Source organism: Sceloporus occidentalis, unplaced genomic scaffold (genome assembly GCF_023333645.1).
Source record: "Sceloporus occidentalis isolate IW3139 unplaced genomic scaffold, rSceOcc1.0.p SCAF_6, whole genome shotgun sequence".
NCBI classification, from domain to species: Eukaryota; Metazoa; Chordata; class Lepidosauria; order Squamata; family Phrynosomatidae; genus Sceloporus; species Sceloporus occidentalis.
This window is the reverse complement of record NW_028316986.1, coordinates 43,250,482-43,266,772: the sequence shown is the minus strand read 5'-3', so window position 1 is coordinate 43,266,772 and position 16,291 is coordinate 43,250,482. Positions and strand designations below refer to the sequence as shown.

The window sequence follows — 16,291 nt, the reverse complement described above, 5'->3', positions numbered from 1 at the left end:
GTAATTCAAAAGCCCATCTACCACTCGTTGCAGTTAACAACAGACTTCTGCAGATGAAAGATTCTTCATAAAAAAAGGCTCCCAAACTTAACCAAAAGCCCAACCATTCTTTTTAAAGACAGAGGTAGACAGAAGTAAGATCTCTGGAACACCAGCAGCAGATTGCCAAAAGTTTCCAATAATACAAGAGTGACAAGTTGCTGATTTTTTTACCAAAGAGATCTCTGCCAATGGCTGCCTTTTGTGCTAATTCCACTCTCTAAGCCTCAGTGTTCCTGGCCTTTAAAACATAGTAAGGACAGGTTGCTTACCTGCAACTGTAGTTCTTTGAGTGATCATCTGTGAATCCACACAAATGGATCTCTGTTTGCCTTTGACCTAGGGTACTTTCAGATAGAGTACTTCCAGTAAAAGGCACTGTGCAGCTCTCCTGTCTTTTCTTTCTTAAGAGACGTGTTTTATTTAAGAAAAAGTGATGCAAGCAGCAATAGGGAAACACAAGGGGACAACGCATGGAAGATGCCTACATCTGGACTCCCCCTGTAAAATTTTGTGAACTGAGGGAGTTCAATTGCACAAAAATGTTCTCCTCTAAAAGTACCTCAGGTCTTTGTAGACATTTTCAAAGGTTTGCTATAAGAACCCCTGATCTGTAGTAACACAAGTATACTATACTTTTATATGCGGGTTATCCCACTATACAGCTCATGGTATGCAGCAGCTAGCAGGCTTCAGCACATGAACAGGATTTTATATTTGACTCCACCCCATCCCAGCTCTGCTAGAGAAATCCTGTGTTGCTGTTACTTTAAGCAGATCTTACAAGCCTGAGGTCTGGCCACCTCTGCTGGAATAAAGAGAACACAGCTGGAGGCAGAACAGCAAATCAGTACATTTATTGGTCTGTAAAGAATAAAGCTGTTCTTCCATCCACAAAGGAAAGGTCACTATAGCAAAGGAAAGAGGCACTTCAGAGGAAACAGAAGAGAAAAAAACAGATTCAAGCTCTTCTACAAAAGCCAGCATCTGCAAATTTTGACAGCTATCTTTCTTTGAAAGTGTCCCATTTGTTTTAACCCCAAGATGAAGAGCTGCTTTGTAAAATATAACTCTTATCAAGCTTGAAAGGAAATAAAAACCAAGGTAACAATGGTCCAAACACATTGCAGAAATAATCCCGTTTGAGACTGCTTTAACTGCCCTCGCTCAATGCTAGGGGATCCTGAGATTTGTAATTTATTGTGGCACTACAGCTCTCTGAGAAGGCTAAATGTCTCAAAAAACAAACAAACTACAGTTCCCAGAATTGCCTAGCATTGAACTAGGGAAGTTAAAACGGTCGCAGACTGGATTATTTCTGCAGTGTGTTTTGGTCCAATGATTAAGATCCTGAACTTGATCTTTAGCACAAGCTCAGTATCAACACTGACTATAGAACAGAAGTGAGCAACTGTTAGGGGGCCACACCGCCAATCTCAGGGGACCATGGGAGGCTGCACCCCATCACTGCACCTCCAACCCCCTCTCAAATTGATGATGATGATGATAATAATAAGATTTATTTATATCCCGCCTCTCTACAAAATGCAATCGAGGCGGCTTACAAGGTTAAATATACAGACAAAACCCTCAACCCCCCTTAAAATACAATTAAACAATGTAGAATTTAAACATAAAACATATTTTAAAATGATACCCCCATGTCCTCCTACAAGGCATAGGAGAAATATCACTACATTTTTGGCTTTCTCTAGGCAGAAGCCTTTTTTACAACAAAAGTGACCTGGAACTCAACTGACTATTGGAAACATGCCCAAATTGCCTCCCACATTTCCTAGGAGGCATTTGGGGCAAAAATTTGGAGGGGGGTATTAGGGGTTGCATGTAGCCTCTGGTTTCACACTTTCCCCACCCTGATATAGAAAGACCATCCCTAACAATGCTACCCTATATATTTTAAAAAATCCCTAAAAATAGGCATGCTAGCACCTTATAGACTAAGGTGCCAAAGAACAGATCAAAATCCACAGTTGGGCAATACTTTCCCATTGTATACATGTGGCATTACAAATTAACCCTACAGAGCACAGCAGGGCTTATTTCAGATAAAATATGGTTATGTTCCAAATTCCCAAGACTAAGGCCATAGTCCTACATTCTCTTACATAACTCAGATTTGCTTCTGAGTGCATATGCAAAGGGATGCCTACAGAAGAGTTTGTTGTTGTTAACTGCCTCATGGTGACCCTATGGACGAGACATCTCTAATTCCTCCTATCCTCCACGGCTCTGTTTAAGTACTGAAGAGTCATGCCTTTGATCTCTCTGATTGAGTCCAACCATCTGGTGAGAGATCTTCCTTTCTTTCTACTGCCCTCCACCTTTCCTAGCATTATTGTCTTTGCGAGTGAGTCATGCCTTCTTTCTCATGATGTGGCCAAAGATAGGATTAAGAGAGCCAAAAGTGGTTGGATAGCAGATTGGCTTCCCACGGGGTAGATATATTTCCTTGTCTCACTTCAATCACTGAGGTTCTGCCAATGTGCCAAACAATATAAAACTCTGGAAAAAAAGTCCTACTTGCCAGAGGTGACAGAGGAACATGTGTACAAACATTGGGCAATGCCCCCCCACCCCAAACTGCCTTCAGCTCTCAGGAGAAATTACAGTAGGCCCTCCACATTTACTGGGTTAAGAACACAGGACCCCCGTGAAAGTGGAAAAACCACAAATTTAAAAAAAAAAACACTACTTTTTTTTACCTGGGAGACCACCTCTCTGGGAGTCTCTAGTTCCTCTAGCACAATTCTATAGTCAACATCCGCCAAACATTGACCATAGAATCATGCTGGAGGACCTACAAATGCCTACAATGAGTGTGGGTAAGGCGTGGTGCCACAATAAACTACAATTCCCAGTTTTCTCTAGTAAGCTCAATGCAACTCTATGGTCAATTTTCAGCAGAATTTTTCTGGAAGACCTAGGGATTCCCAGAGAGAACACATTAATCAACTCTGCAAATCATAAAAATCACAAAAGTCAAAGCTGCAAATGTGGAGGGTCAACTGTATGATCTTGTCTTCAGCTTTAGAAACTAAGGAGTTTATCACATGAAGGAGATCAGGAGTTTATCCCATGAGTCTCCCGGAAAAATCATGTGATTACGGGAAACAATTTCACATGACATCACACAAAACCCACCATTAAAGTGGTCAAAAAGAAGCATTAACATGCTTCTTTTTTACTTTCAGGATTTCAGCAACAATGCGTTTACAATATCACTCTATTTGCGCAATTGCGTGTGATAATCAGTCACACAATTTCCCCCCTTTTTTGTTTTATTTGTGGGATGCTTTAAATGTGCTTTAATGCCAAAATTAGCCCCAATGTGAAAAACTCCTAAGGGAAAGACATCTTTGCTGAAGGCATGCTGATTAGAGTGGAGGTGTATGTTGTCCTATGGTGGCCAATTAAGCTCATGTTTGGGCCCACAACAATCCACAAGAGGACTGGCTCTCTCCCATGTGGCTTGCGCTTATGAGGCACATTGATTCATTTCAACCTGACTCAATCAGAATCCAAACTCTTCTGCTGCTCATCATGATTAATTAAGCGTGAAATGAAACTAAAAAACAAGGTAACAATGGTCTAAAACACACTGCAGAAATAACCGAGTTTGAGACCGCTTTAACTGCCCTGGCTCAGTGCTAGGGAACTGTAGGAACTGTAGTTTATTGTGGCACCAGGCCTTACCCACACTCATCTATAAGACCTTGCCCTTGGACTGAAGCTGAAGATGGATGGGCTCTATGGGCAGCAGCACTAGACAAAGTCAATAAGATTACCCTTCACAGTGTTACTCAGGGGTCCTTCCAGGAGATAGACCTTGACTCTTGTGGGGTGCCCAGTGAGAGATCACTTGCACCAGCAAAACAGGAGCTCTAATGGGCCATCAGAGCTAGATCAGTTCTGAAGAGCAAGGTTTTTCACAGTGGTGGCCCTTATACCTGTGGGAGGAGGAGAGGAAATATGCAATTTGTATCATTTGAGGTGGCTGCCCCACTTTGCATAACGTACAGGCCATTCTCACCTGATGTAGAATATACACCAGGATGTACTTGAAAAGACTTTATTTTAACCTTTTAAAAAGATATCTGGAGATATCTAACAGGATTATTTCCTGTTTTCTCCCACAATCTCTACCTAAACCAGGATCTTCTTGGAGATTTGCTGCACTTTTGCATAAAACACATAAGCTGCATGGCATGATTGTTGTTGTTCTTGTGTGTTGTTGTTTCCAACTTAAGGTGATCCAAAGGCAACCCTATCATTGGGGTTTTCTTGGCAAGCTTTGTTCAGGGGAGGTTTCCACTGAGGCTGAGAGCATGTGACTTGCCTAAAGTCACCCAGTGAGTTTCACGGCTGAGCTGAGAATTGAACCCCGGTCTCCAGAGTTGTAGTCCAATACTCAAACCACTACCCTGAACAAGACTAAGGCCTATTACAGACTGCCAAAATAAAGCTGCTTCGGGTCTCTTTGGAGGTATGCTGTTTAAATGATGCATGCATCCTAAGAATCCGGAAGCTGCACCAAAGCTGCACTCCAGTGCTTAGGAATGGAGTGTGGCTTTGGCACGACCTCCGGACTCTTAGGACCCATGCATCATTTAAATAGCATACCTCCAAAGAGACCCGAAGCAGCTTTATTTTGGCAGTCTGTAACAGGCCTAAGATCCAGTCCACACTACAAAAATAATCCAGTTTGAGACTACTTTAACTGCCTTGGCTCAGTGCTAGGGAATCCTGGAGATTGTACTTTTTTGTGGCACCCGAGCTCTGGCAGAAAAGGCTTAATGTCTTACAAAACTACATTTCCCATAATTCCCTAGCATTGATCCAGGGCAGTTAAAACAGTTTCAATCTGTTTTGGACCTAACTCTCCCAGAAGAGCTACACATCATCTGTCAGAGGAACCCCGCCACCATTTCAGAGAAGATCCCGACATTTCATCACCAGCTACTGGAAAAAAATATATGGTAATATTGGTATCATAGTTTTCCCAGTGCCCTTTGCTATACCCTTTCTCATCTCTGACACGGCTCTTTTAAAGAGAGACTCAAATACATTATTTCTTTAAATGTAGACTTGAACAAGACAGTTAATATTCAATTAGATAATTGCTGAGGTGTTATTGCTGGCCAGTGCAGCTTAGTGGTTTGAGTGCTGGACTAGGACTCCAGGGTTGGACTTGGGCTAGGAGGCCAGGGTTCAAATTCTAACTTGGCCATGGAAACCCACTGGATGACCTTGAGCAAGGCACACTTTCTCAGCCTCGGAGGATGGTAATGGCAAACTTCTCTCCCCCGCCCCCGGAAGAATCAGTTTTATACCCCTCTTGGTTACTGTCAATGAGAGCAGATCCACTCAATCAACTATGGAATGGTTCATCAACACATAGGTAAATCCCACTGATTCAATGAGTCGACTCTAGTCAGTGTTAACACCAAAAATTATGCCTTGCATAATGGTACTGGACAGGAGGGGTAGAGAGAACCAGCCTCGCATACTGGTTTAAGTGTTGGACTATGACTCTGGAGACCAGGATTGGATTTCCAGCTCAGCCATGAAACCCACTGGGTATCCTTGGGCAAGTCACACTCTCTCAGCCTCAGGGAAAAGCAATAGCAAACCTCCTCTCAACAAATCTTACCAAGAAAGTCCCATGATAGTGTAGCCTTTTGTTGCTACTGTGCGCCTTCCAGTAGTTTCTGACTTATGCAACCCTTTCATGGGGTTTTCTGGGGCTGAGAGTGTGTGACTTGCCCAAAGTGACCCAGTGGGATATAAATAAAAATAATACATAAATAAATAAATTGGACTATGACTCTGGAGACCAGTGTTCGAATCTCAGCTTGGCCATGAAACCCGCTGAGTGACAATGGATAAGTCACACTCTCTCAGCCTCAGAGGATGGCCAAGGCAAACCGACTCTGAAGAAAGTTGGCAAGAAAACCCCATGATAGGGTCGCCATAAGTCGGAAATGACTTGAAGGCACACAACAACAACAACAAAGGAGGACAAGGCATGCTTCTTTGTGGTTTGTATTTGTGTCTTATGGGGACCCTAAGGCAAACTGATCATGGGCTTTTCTTAGTAAGATTTCTTCAGAGGAGATTTGCCATGGCCTTCCTCTGAGGCTGAGAGAGTGTGACTAGCCCAAGGTCACTCAGTGGGTTTCCATGGCCCAGGCAGCATTCGCACCCTGGCCTCCCAGTGTCCCAGTCCAGCGTCCAGATCATGGCTCCACGCTGCTTCTTAGTCCTGCTCAAAATGGAGGACATTTTGGAACCCCTGCTGGGTATAAGGCTGAAATGGAGGGCATGTCCTGGAAAGGGCAGGGAAAAGAAAACGGAGCACATGAGCAAATGAAAGCTTAAAACAGAAATATAAACCCATGCTTGCTTCTTAGTCCTGCTCAAAATGGAGGACATTTTGGAACCCCTCCTGGACCGACAAAGGCTGAAATGGAGGACCTGTGGTCACCCTGGCTTCGGCGCAACCCATTCCCACGAGCAGGGCCCAACCCGTGTACCAGAACCTCACCTCCAGAGACTCCCTTTCCAGGCAGCTCCTTCTCTACAGAGACGCCGCCCCGGCTCGATCCCGCTACAACCCAAAGGCGCAACTTCCTACAGGTCTTGCTGACCCGGCCCTCTCCCCTCTAAGGGAAGCCCCGCCCCGGCAGTCCCGCGCCTCTGATTGGTTCCGACGCCTTCTATTTCGGAACGTTGGTTCCTCACGGGCGCGCCTCCCTATTGGGCCAAGCGTCTGCCACTCAAAAGGGCCTCCCAATGACCAAGAGAGGCAGAGCGGTAGCCGACCAATAGGAAACCGAGCCTGTTGGAACGTTCCCTTCTGGGTTTAAAGAGCCAGGCTGAGGAAATGTGAAGACAATGCAGGGCGAGGAGAGCTATGGGTGCGTCCGCACTGCGGGAATAATCCGTGTTGACACCGCTTTAGCTGCCATGGCTCAATGCTAGGGAATCCTGGGAACTGTAGTTTTGTGAGACATTGGGCCTATGTCAGAGAGGAAACAGGAAAGTCTAAAACTGGGACTTTCATGTTGTGTCGATGTGGTCTGAGGCTGCACCTGCACCACAGAAATAATCCTGTTTGACAGCACTTTGATAGCTGTGGCATAAATGCTATGGAATTCTGGGAACTGTAGTTTTGTGACCCGTTTCGCCTTCTGTGTCAGAGTTCTGATGCCAAAACAAACTACAAACCCCAGGATTCCATAGCATGGAGCCATGGCAGTCAAAGTAGTGACAAACTGCATTGTTTCTGCAGTGTGGATGCAGCCTGAGGTTAAACTCTGAGAATTAAAAGACTCCGTAAGGCAAACTTCAACCAAATTTCGGATTCTTTTTAACACAATCTTTACATTCATTTGACTATAACATTCTATATTCAAAAACATAACCCCTGCTGCTTTACAGTTCCCCAAAGCAAATGCTTTACATCCTCCTCTATTCTTTTGTAAGCATAAATTTCCTTTGTCTTCCCCCTTCCTCTAACAGAATAACTTTTACATTTTTAAGGGTCACAGATCTTAACATTACTTCCATCATCTTTAATGTCAACAAAATTCGATCACTAGTTCCCAATCCTTTTTATATTCCTCCCACGATTTACCTTTCAGCAAACAGATAAAATGCAAGTCATTTCCAACTTATGGCAATCCTAAAGCAAACCCCTTGGAAGAAACTTGCCAAGAAACCCTGTAATAGACTTGCTCAAGGTCAACCAATTGGTTTCTTCTTTCTTCTTCTTTCAAAAAAACAAACCTTTTTATTAATATTCGTCAATAAAACAACAACCTGCTTCAACAGATACTTACAATATGGTGATTATATATATATAATCCCAAAACAAAGATACTCCAATACTATGACTTCCCTCATCTACTCAAGAAATACGAATCCTAAATAAATTATTTCTCATACACTTATTTTCTAAAATTGTTTAAACAGCAGGTTAATTTATCCATCTCAACCATTTCTGTTTAATTTCGTTAACCATTCATCCACCGGTGGCATAATATGATTTTTCCAAAATTGCACTGATGTCAGTCTTGCCGCAGTTATCAAATACAATGTGCCAATGCTTCTTCTCAATCAGTGGTGGAATATTGTTTAACGGGTTTAGCAGACCAAGCTGGAATTTGAACCCTGGTCTCCAGAGTCACAGTCCAATGCTCAAACCCCTACACAACTCCGGCTCCATCTTTTATCTATCGTGGACAAAAATATAACCAACCAGAGAAGACACTATGATGAAAGAGAAGCTCAACGTTGTTCCATTTGCCTTCCTCAACCCCAGCCCAAATAAAGGCCTTCTAGATCCAACGTCTTCTGTGCCCACTAAGAACAGATTCTCTGATACACATTCATTAAAAAGCCTGCAGGCTCAAAGTTCATTCGCACGCTAGCTTTCTTACTATATCACATGCCAAGCATCTGACCCAGAAGAAGCATTATACAGTAGTTCTTTCCAGTCATTCTGTGATTCATATCGCCATCCACCCTGGGAAAACCTTTCAAATATAATAAACTCTTATATGAAATTCTCCTATCACTTTACTGAAGTGTTTTTCCCAGTCCTGACTCTACACATGTGCAGCAGGAGAAGTAACAGGAGGCCAATGTGACCAAATGAGCCACACCTTTTCAGCCTCCTGGTGCAGAACCTCATTTTAGACTGTTCCTCTACAAGACAACTAAATCCAAAATCCACCAAAAGGTTATAACTTTATTGGCCAGTTGAAATGCACAAAATACATCCTGCAACCTTTTAAACTGCCGTTGGCTTCTTCAACAGGCCAAAAGTGTTTAAAAATCATTCAGGAAAAGAAAAGTGATGATAAAAGGGTCACAGGCCTTCATTTTGTTTCAAATGTTCTTTCTCTTGTAGTTGCTGTATAGGATCTCTTTGACTATTTCAAGCTTCTCATTATCTAGGATGAATTTCTATAGATCTTGTAGATCACTGCATATCCTACAAGGTCTTAAATTCAGCCACACTTCTTACAATGTCCAAAAGCTGCAGACTCTTTGAAGGCTTTTGTGTGTGTGCAACAGCCTGCATTTCATTTTATTTCTTGGTTACATTTGTATACTGCCTTTCCCCTTCATGAGAACATGGCAGTATATAGGGCTTTATCTTTTCCATGTTTTATCCCCACATCAAGCTTGAAAGGCAGGCCAAGCTGAAAGACAGTGAGTGGCCCAAACAGTGAGTTTAATCACTCAGTGAAGATTTGAACATATATTGTCAAGCCCCAATGCAATCACTCTAATGTACTAACTGTGCCATATACAAAGCACCCTGGCTTAGTCTTATATGTGGGTGTACTGATGTACTGAGAGGTTTATGAGTCAGAGAATGGGATTTAGCACAGAAGGTTAAGAATGGTGTTATCAGATACTGAGGAAAAGCCCAGAGTAGTGAAGTTCAGTATGTAACATTTTTCTTTGGTCATCAGAGTGACTGATTAGGATAAATTTAAAAAAATGTAACTCTAGCCACCATTGCAAATTGTGCTTCTCAATGGAGTTGTACTTGAGGATTATCAGTCAGAGAAAACCCAGGTGAAGAGCAGCATACCACTAAGGCACTTGGCAACTGGCAGAACTATGTTGCAAGTATCAGGGGTACTATAGGGTGTCCCTGCCTTGACTGGATTTCAGGTGGTGGAAAGGCTTGGAAATGTTAGTTTTTCATCTACAGAAAGTTGGATGCAACCACTATGCCACCCTTTGCCACACTCCATCTCTCAATTCCATCTAATTCCAAGAAAACTGCTTGGGTGCTAAACCAGTGTTTGATCTCAATATTAGATTGGATGAGGAATTACTGTATCTACTATAAATCAACTTTATGTATAAGTTGAGGACAAGTTTTGTGTCAACTTATGGATTTTGATATGACCCATGGATAAGTCAAAGATAAAATCTAGGGGCATGTAACAAAGTACTAAATATTGCATGAAATTACAGTTCCCAGAATTCCATGGTGTTGAGCCATGGCAGTTAAAAGGATATTAAACTACATTAATTCTGCAGTGCAGATGCAACCCTAGACTCAGCCTTGCACCTGGACAGTTAGACCTCAGTGGTGACTGAAACAGCATTTGCACTGTAAGGTGACTGCATCTGTTCCTGGAGATGACGCATGATATGGACTTTTTGGTGGCTGCTCTTAGGCTGTGGAACTCCCTTCCACAGGAGTCTAGGCTGATCACTTTTCTGTTCTCCTTCTGTTGGAAGGGAAACACCTTTTCGTTCAGAGTGGCTTCTGCAACTAGCCAGTAGCCTTTAAATGGTGTGTGTTTGTGTACTGTATTTTTCTCCCTTTCTGTTTATATTTTTTAATTATTTTAAAACCGTTTAATTTATTGCTTCATTTTAATATGACTTCTTATTTAATCAAATACCTCCATAACGTTATGACCTATTCATTAATTATATATGTATTTATTTTTAATTCATACTGTAAGCCACCTGAACTGTAAGACAGGTGGGATTTTAAATGGATAAATAATAAATAAAGTTACTTTTTGGAGTACAGCCTCAGAATCCCATTAATAACATAAAGCTGGGCATTGCTTTGGTCAGCCAACCACCTTTCACTATTCAGCATGATCAGATCCACAGCCCTCTTTGTGTGCAGTTTCCAAGCCTTTTTCACACTAGAATTCCCCATGTCCAGTCAAAGCTATCCCTTTTGTTTGCTTTGTACATCTTTTCTTATTTGCTAGAGAACTCTTAGATCAGCAGGATTTTCCTCTTTCGAGAAATATTATACAATCCAATGGCTTATTTGTTCATCTCTTCCTGCTTCCTTTAAAAGGCGTATGTTTTCCACCTGCCTGGCAGGAAAAATACAATAGTAAAAAACGAATAGTAAAGAATTTGCTTACTGGAGAATCAGTGCTGAATAGTACAGGTGTTGGATTAAGAGTCCAGAAGTCTAGGGTTTGAATCCCTGTTCTGCCATGGAAACCCACTGAGTGATCTTGGCCATGTCATACTGTCAGCTTCAGAGGAAGGCAATGGCAATTCTTTTCTAAATAAAACTTGCTAAGAAGACTCTAGCAGAGGGCTGTGATGAATCAGAGTTGATCTGAATGCACATAGCACCAGTTTTATACCCTTTCTTGATACCCAAAATCTGCTGCTTGAGATGGATAAAACCTCATAGTGTAAAAAACAAATAGGTGAGGGTAAATATTATATACTTGTGTGGATGTGTCTTTTCCATGGAAGCATCTTCTAACTGGTTGGATGAAAAAAGAATTTCCAGATGAATATGACATGTTCTGACAGAAAACAGAACAACAGTTTAAAAGCAAGTATGACAGAACTCCTGAGTACAACCTCAAAATTACCAAGTGCACTATAAAGTCAAATCCAATTGAAACTATAAAAAAAAATCTCTGGCACCTGAAAAACTATCATATTTATCATGGGACAGGCAAACTGTTGGCCTCCAGAAGTTTTGGACTACCATCCTCATAGTCCCTGATCACAGACAGTGCTTGGTGTGTATGGAGGTTTACTGTCCCTGGTTTTCATCAGTTTTTACATGACGAAGTAGACTAGGTCCACAAAAGCTTATGCCTTAATGCATTTTTCAGCCTTTAAGATGTCACAAAAGTCTCTGTAATTTCTTCTACCCCAGACTTATATGGCCTCCCTACTGGTAATTGATATAATTAAGGCTGCAGTTCTATATACACTTCAGAGTATAGTGGCAAATTCCCTCTGAACAAATCTTGCCAGAAAAACTGCATGATAGGTTTCCCTTTCAGTTGCCATAAGTTTGAAATGACTTGAAGGCACCCAACAACACTTCCCTGGAAAAAAAGTCCCATAGAGTTTAATGGGACTTACTACTGACCTGACCTGTATAAGGCTGCACTGTTAGCCTGTTACATCCTTCTACATTCCACCAAAAGACTGTAATTAAACACAAGCTTTGTGGCTTTAGCCTCAAGCCAATTAAGCCAACACTGATTAACAATCATCCTGAAGAAGAGTTTTAGACCATTCAAAAGCTCACTTAATTGTTTGTAGCATTTCAGTTCTAATAAACTTATTGCCAGAGTGTGTATATATTATTCCTTCTGGATCAAGACAGCTTTGTATTTTGAATCTTTGAGATAAAAATACAGTAATGCAGGAATAATATGAATACAATTATTCTTCCCTCCACATCATTGGACTCTACCCAGCCTCAGTTTTGCTCAAAAAGAGGACATAACGATCTGATCCAGGGTATTCCAATTAATAATTTTAAATTAAAGGAAAATCTACAATGTTCTTCATTGACCTCTCTCCTATAGCATAAGAGTAATATTGAAAACACAACACTAGGGGGTGTGAGCCTTCTGTGTACAGATATCCAAGGCACAAATAGAAGACGAAATGACAGCCGCTTAATCTAATCTAAAATCCACAGAACAGTGATACCTAGGTTTTTCTAGATGTAACAGTACAGAAGCTTGTTGAGAAATTCAGTGTTCTCTGCCTAATAGCATCACATGTGACAAAGTATGCATGGATCTAAATTTATTTTACTGCCCTATGTCCTTATCCCCACATGCTTGCATTGATATCCCTCTAGGCCAGTGGTTCCCTAACTTTTGGGGAGCTACTGCCTCTTTTTTTCCTTTTGCAACATTGTCGTATCAATTCTCCTGTATGATTTTTAACATTTTTGCCTGATGAAGATGCCAAGTGTAGCTTCAAAATCTTGCATAATGTATTTTGTGCATTTTAGTTATTCCCATAAAGGTATAACAATTTTGTGGATTTTGGATTTTGTTGCATCTTGCTGCATGACCAGCAAGGCTACTCCTGAATGTGTTAGGGGTTTAAGCCATTACACTACCCAGCTTTGAGCTCTACTGCTTTAAAGTTCAAACTAAATGCAGACCAAATGTCACTGCCCTGCTGGGCAATTCTGAATTGTATACCCATTGTTTAAATTCGGAAGCTAACCAGTTTTGATTCATTGTTCAGAAAACAGTATTTCAAGTTGAAAATAATAAATCTGATCACACTGGTTTCTGAAAAGTTACTGGCTTCTGAAAAGGTTTTCTTTGGCTGCATCTGTACTGCAGAAATAATGCAGTTTCACACAATAATAATAATAATAATAATAATAATAAAATTTATTTATATCCCACCTCTCTACAAAAAGCAATGGGGGCGGCTTACAAAGTCAAAATATACAGTCCAAACCCTCAACCCACCCACCCCTTAAAATACAATTAAACAGTGTGGAACTGAAAACATAAAACATACTTAAAAAGCAATACAATAACTATGGTGAAGTCGGATGTCAGCAGTTAGATTTTCCTTCCGATGGCCGGAGAACTATTCAGGAAAGGCCTGCCGGAAGAGATCCGTCATTATAGCTTTTTTAAAGCTGTTTAGAGTGGTAATATGACAGATCTCGTCCAGCAGGCCATTCCACAATCTGGGGGCAATAGCTGAAAAGGACCTCTGGGAGGTCGTGGACAGCCTTGTTTTACAAGGCTGTAACAGGTTTTTCCCTGAGGATCTAAGTGTGCAGGGAGGATTATATGGAAGGAGGCGGTCATGAAGATAGGTTGGACCCAAGCCATTTAGGCTTTAAAGGTAATAACCAACACCTTGAACTGGGCCTGGAAACTGATGGGCACCCAGTGGAGTGATCTTAGGATCGGTGTTATATGGTCTCTTCAATTAGTTCAGAACATGGCTGCCATGTTCTGAACTAATTGAAGTTTCTGGACCAAGCACAAGGGTAGCCCCATGTAGAGTGCATTACAGAAATCAAGATGTGAGGTTACCAGCGCATGTACTACGGTCTCAAGGTCCCTGACTTCCAGGAAAGGGCACAGCTGGCGTATCAGCCAGAGCTGATAACAGGCATATGAAGCGACGAATCTAGGAGCACCTCCAGACTGCGAACACAGTCCTTTGAAGAGAGTGTGACCCCTTCTAGGACTGGAGGTTGTATCCCGATGCCTGGGTTCGGAGCCAATACTGTAAGTACCTGCATTTTGTCTGGATTCAGCTTCAATTTTCCCCCCTCATCCAATCCATTACTGCCTTAAGACAATCATTGAGAGGTGAGACGCCATCTGAAGTCACAGCTGAAGACCAAGACATGGAGAAATATATCGGGGTGTCATCAGTGTACTGATAACACCCTCCTCCATGCCTCCGGATGATCTCTCCCAGCGGATTCATGTAAATGTTGAAAAGCATCGTGGACCGGATGGCACCTTGAGGGACGCCACAATTAAGCTTCTTTCTTGCCGAGCAACTGACACTGCTTTAAACTGCCATGGCTCAATGCTTTAGAATCATGGGGTTTGTAGTTTCTTGTGGCACCAGAGGTCTATGATAATAAAGGCTAAATATTTCATAAAACTACAATTTTCAGAATTCCATAGCATTGACCCATGGCAGTTAAAGCAGTGTCAAACTGCATCATTTCTGCAGTGTGGATGCAACTTTTCTCTACAGGTATATTTGCTTCCTTACATTCTACAGGCGTTTCTATTGGGGTTGCCTTATGCAGAACTTTGGGAAGAGAAAGAGATTAGTTTGAAGTTGTTGAGTTTTTAAACTTTTTTGTTTTGTTTTGTTTTGTGGAACACAATGACTACTTGTAACTGTTTGAGTGGTTGGTGGGTGGGTGGTCAGCAATGTTGGTCAATTTAAAAAATGGCATATACCCTGTAGATGGCTAATGAACATAGGATAACATCACAACAGACTTCCACTGACCAGTCTTGGGGGCGGTACACACTGGCATTGAATTGCCACCCCTCTTTGCTGCGCAGCATTGTTGCAGCAACCAAATTGCAGGGCAACTCTGTGCAGCAAAAAAGAAGCTGCCTAGAGCGGCTTCTTTTTTGCAGTGTGGTAAGGGTTGTGACACAGCCCTATGACGCCGCTTCCTCTAAAAGACATGTGGGCGCTCAGACGCCCACACATCATATATATGCCCCCATGTGGGTGGTGCCACTCAATAATGGTGCTGCCCACATGTCATAGGGCTTGGGAGCATGCACTTGGTGCACACTCCCGAGCCCTACAATCGCCACCAGGACAACTTAGTTGTATATTGACATGGTTTAGTGCTGTTGTTTTTAACAAATGTAAAAGTACCTATGGGAAACTTAACTGAAATTCTTAAATTCCACTTGATGATGCAAATAATTTATTAGTTTGAGTAAGGCTCTGTACAGACCGGCAAAAAGTATCGGCCTGTGGGCAGAGCCATGGTGCAGTGACCCCACTGCCAAGGTGCCATTTTGGCATGCATGATGCACCTTTGGTGCTGTGTCCAAACGGCACAACGCTAAAGGGGTGTCAACATGTTGTATGGCAGCGGCTATGGCGCCCCCTTGAGGGTGCAAAAAGGAGCCGTTTTTTCCAGCTCCTTTTTGTGCTCTACGGAAGCCAGATCAGTGCCATGGCATGCAGTTGCTGTGGCACCGATCCGGCCAGTAAAGAGGCGGCTGCATGCTGCTCCAAAGAGGCAGTCTGTATAGCCCCTAAGTCCACCTTGGCAACTGGGTAAGTTCTGGTTTAATGTCTATATTACCAGTTTAACATACTTGCCAGGAAAGGTTCACAATTTATAAATTTGCTGCAGGGTAAGGGTGAATACCAAATACTGTTTTACTATTCATAGTATTTCTGCAAACAATGTAGTCTTTGTAACAACTCTCTTACATCAAGTAAGAGACAAAACCTATATATGGATCTATCACATATCTTCCAACATTTCACAGATGGAAACAAGCAACATCTGAGTGTGGTGAAGATGGCAAAAGCTATTAATGAGGAAGAACACATAAGCCATGAGAAATCACTGCAGTTTACTTTTGCCTGAGCTAGGCATATTTCTGCCGCTTCTTCTCCTCTCTCCCTGCTGACTTAACTGAGTACAAACTACTTTTGCACTTTGAACTCAGTTTTCAGTAATAAAAGTAAGCTGAGGAGAAAGGTGGAAAGAGGGAGGAGAGAAACTGGAGCTTAGATCTGGAAAAGACAGGAGCATCTGCAACATCTGAGCTTGATTACAGTATTGTGTCCTAGATGGAACTGCCCTTGAATATAAGCTTCAACTGGTATATAAAATGCTGCAAGTATCGTATCATGTTGATAGTGCTTTGTGCTAACTGTACCAGCTTCCTTCTAGATCCAATGTTAAAAATATAAA

General features: G+C 42.0%; 1 protein-coding gene across 4 annotated transcripts in view; it reads right to left on the bottom strand.

The window, feature by feature from the left end:
* The window catches only part of LOC149310677 (presenilin-2-like), a 36,331-nt gene extending 29,623 nt beyond the window's left edge, over positions 1-6,708 (bottom strand). For 2 of the 4 annotated variants that reach the window (XM_089529503.1, XM_089529504.1), the window contains exons 1-2: positions 6,605-6,708; positions 3,846-4,007 (exon numbers count right to left, since the gene is read on the bottom strand). The gene's annotated coding sequence lies outside the window, so the exon portion shown is untranslated. The remainder of the gene's footprint in view (positions 1-3,845; positions 4,008-6,604) is intronic. The other 2 variants (XM_089529502.1, XM_089529505.1) reach the window with 1 other exon arrangement.
* Between the last annotated feature and the right edge of the window lie 9,583 nt (positions 6,709-16,291).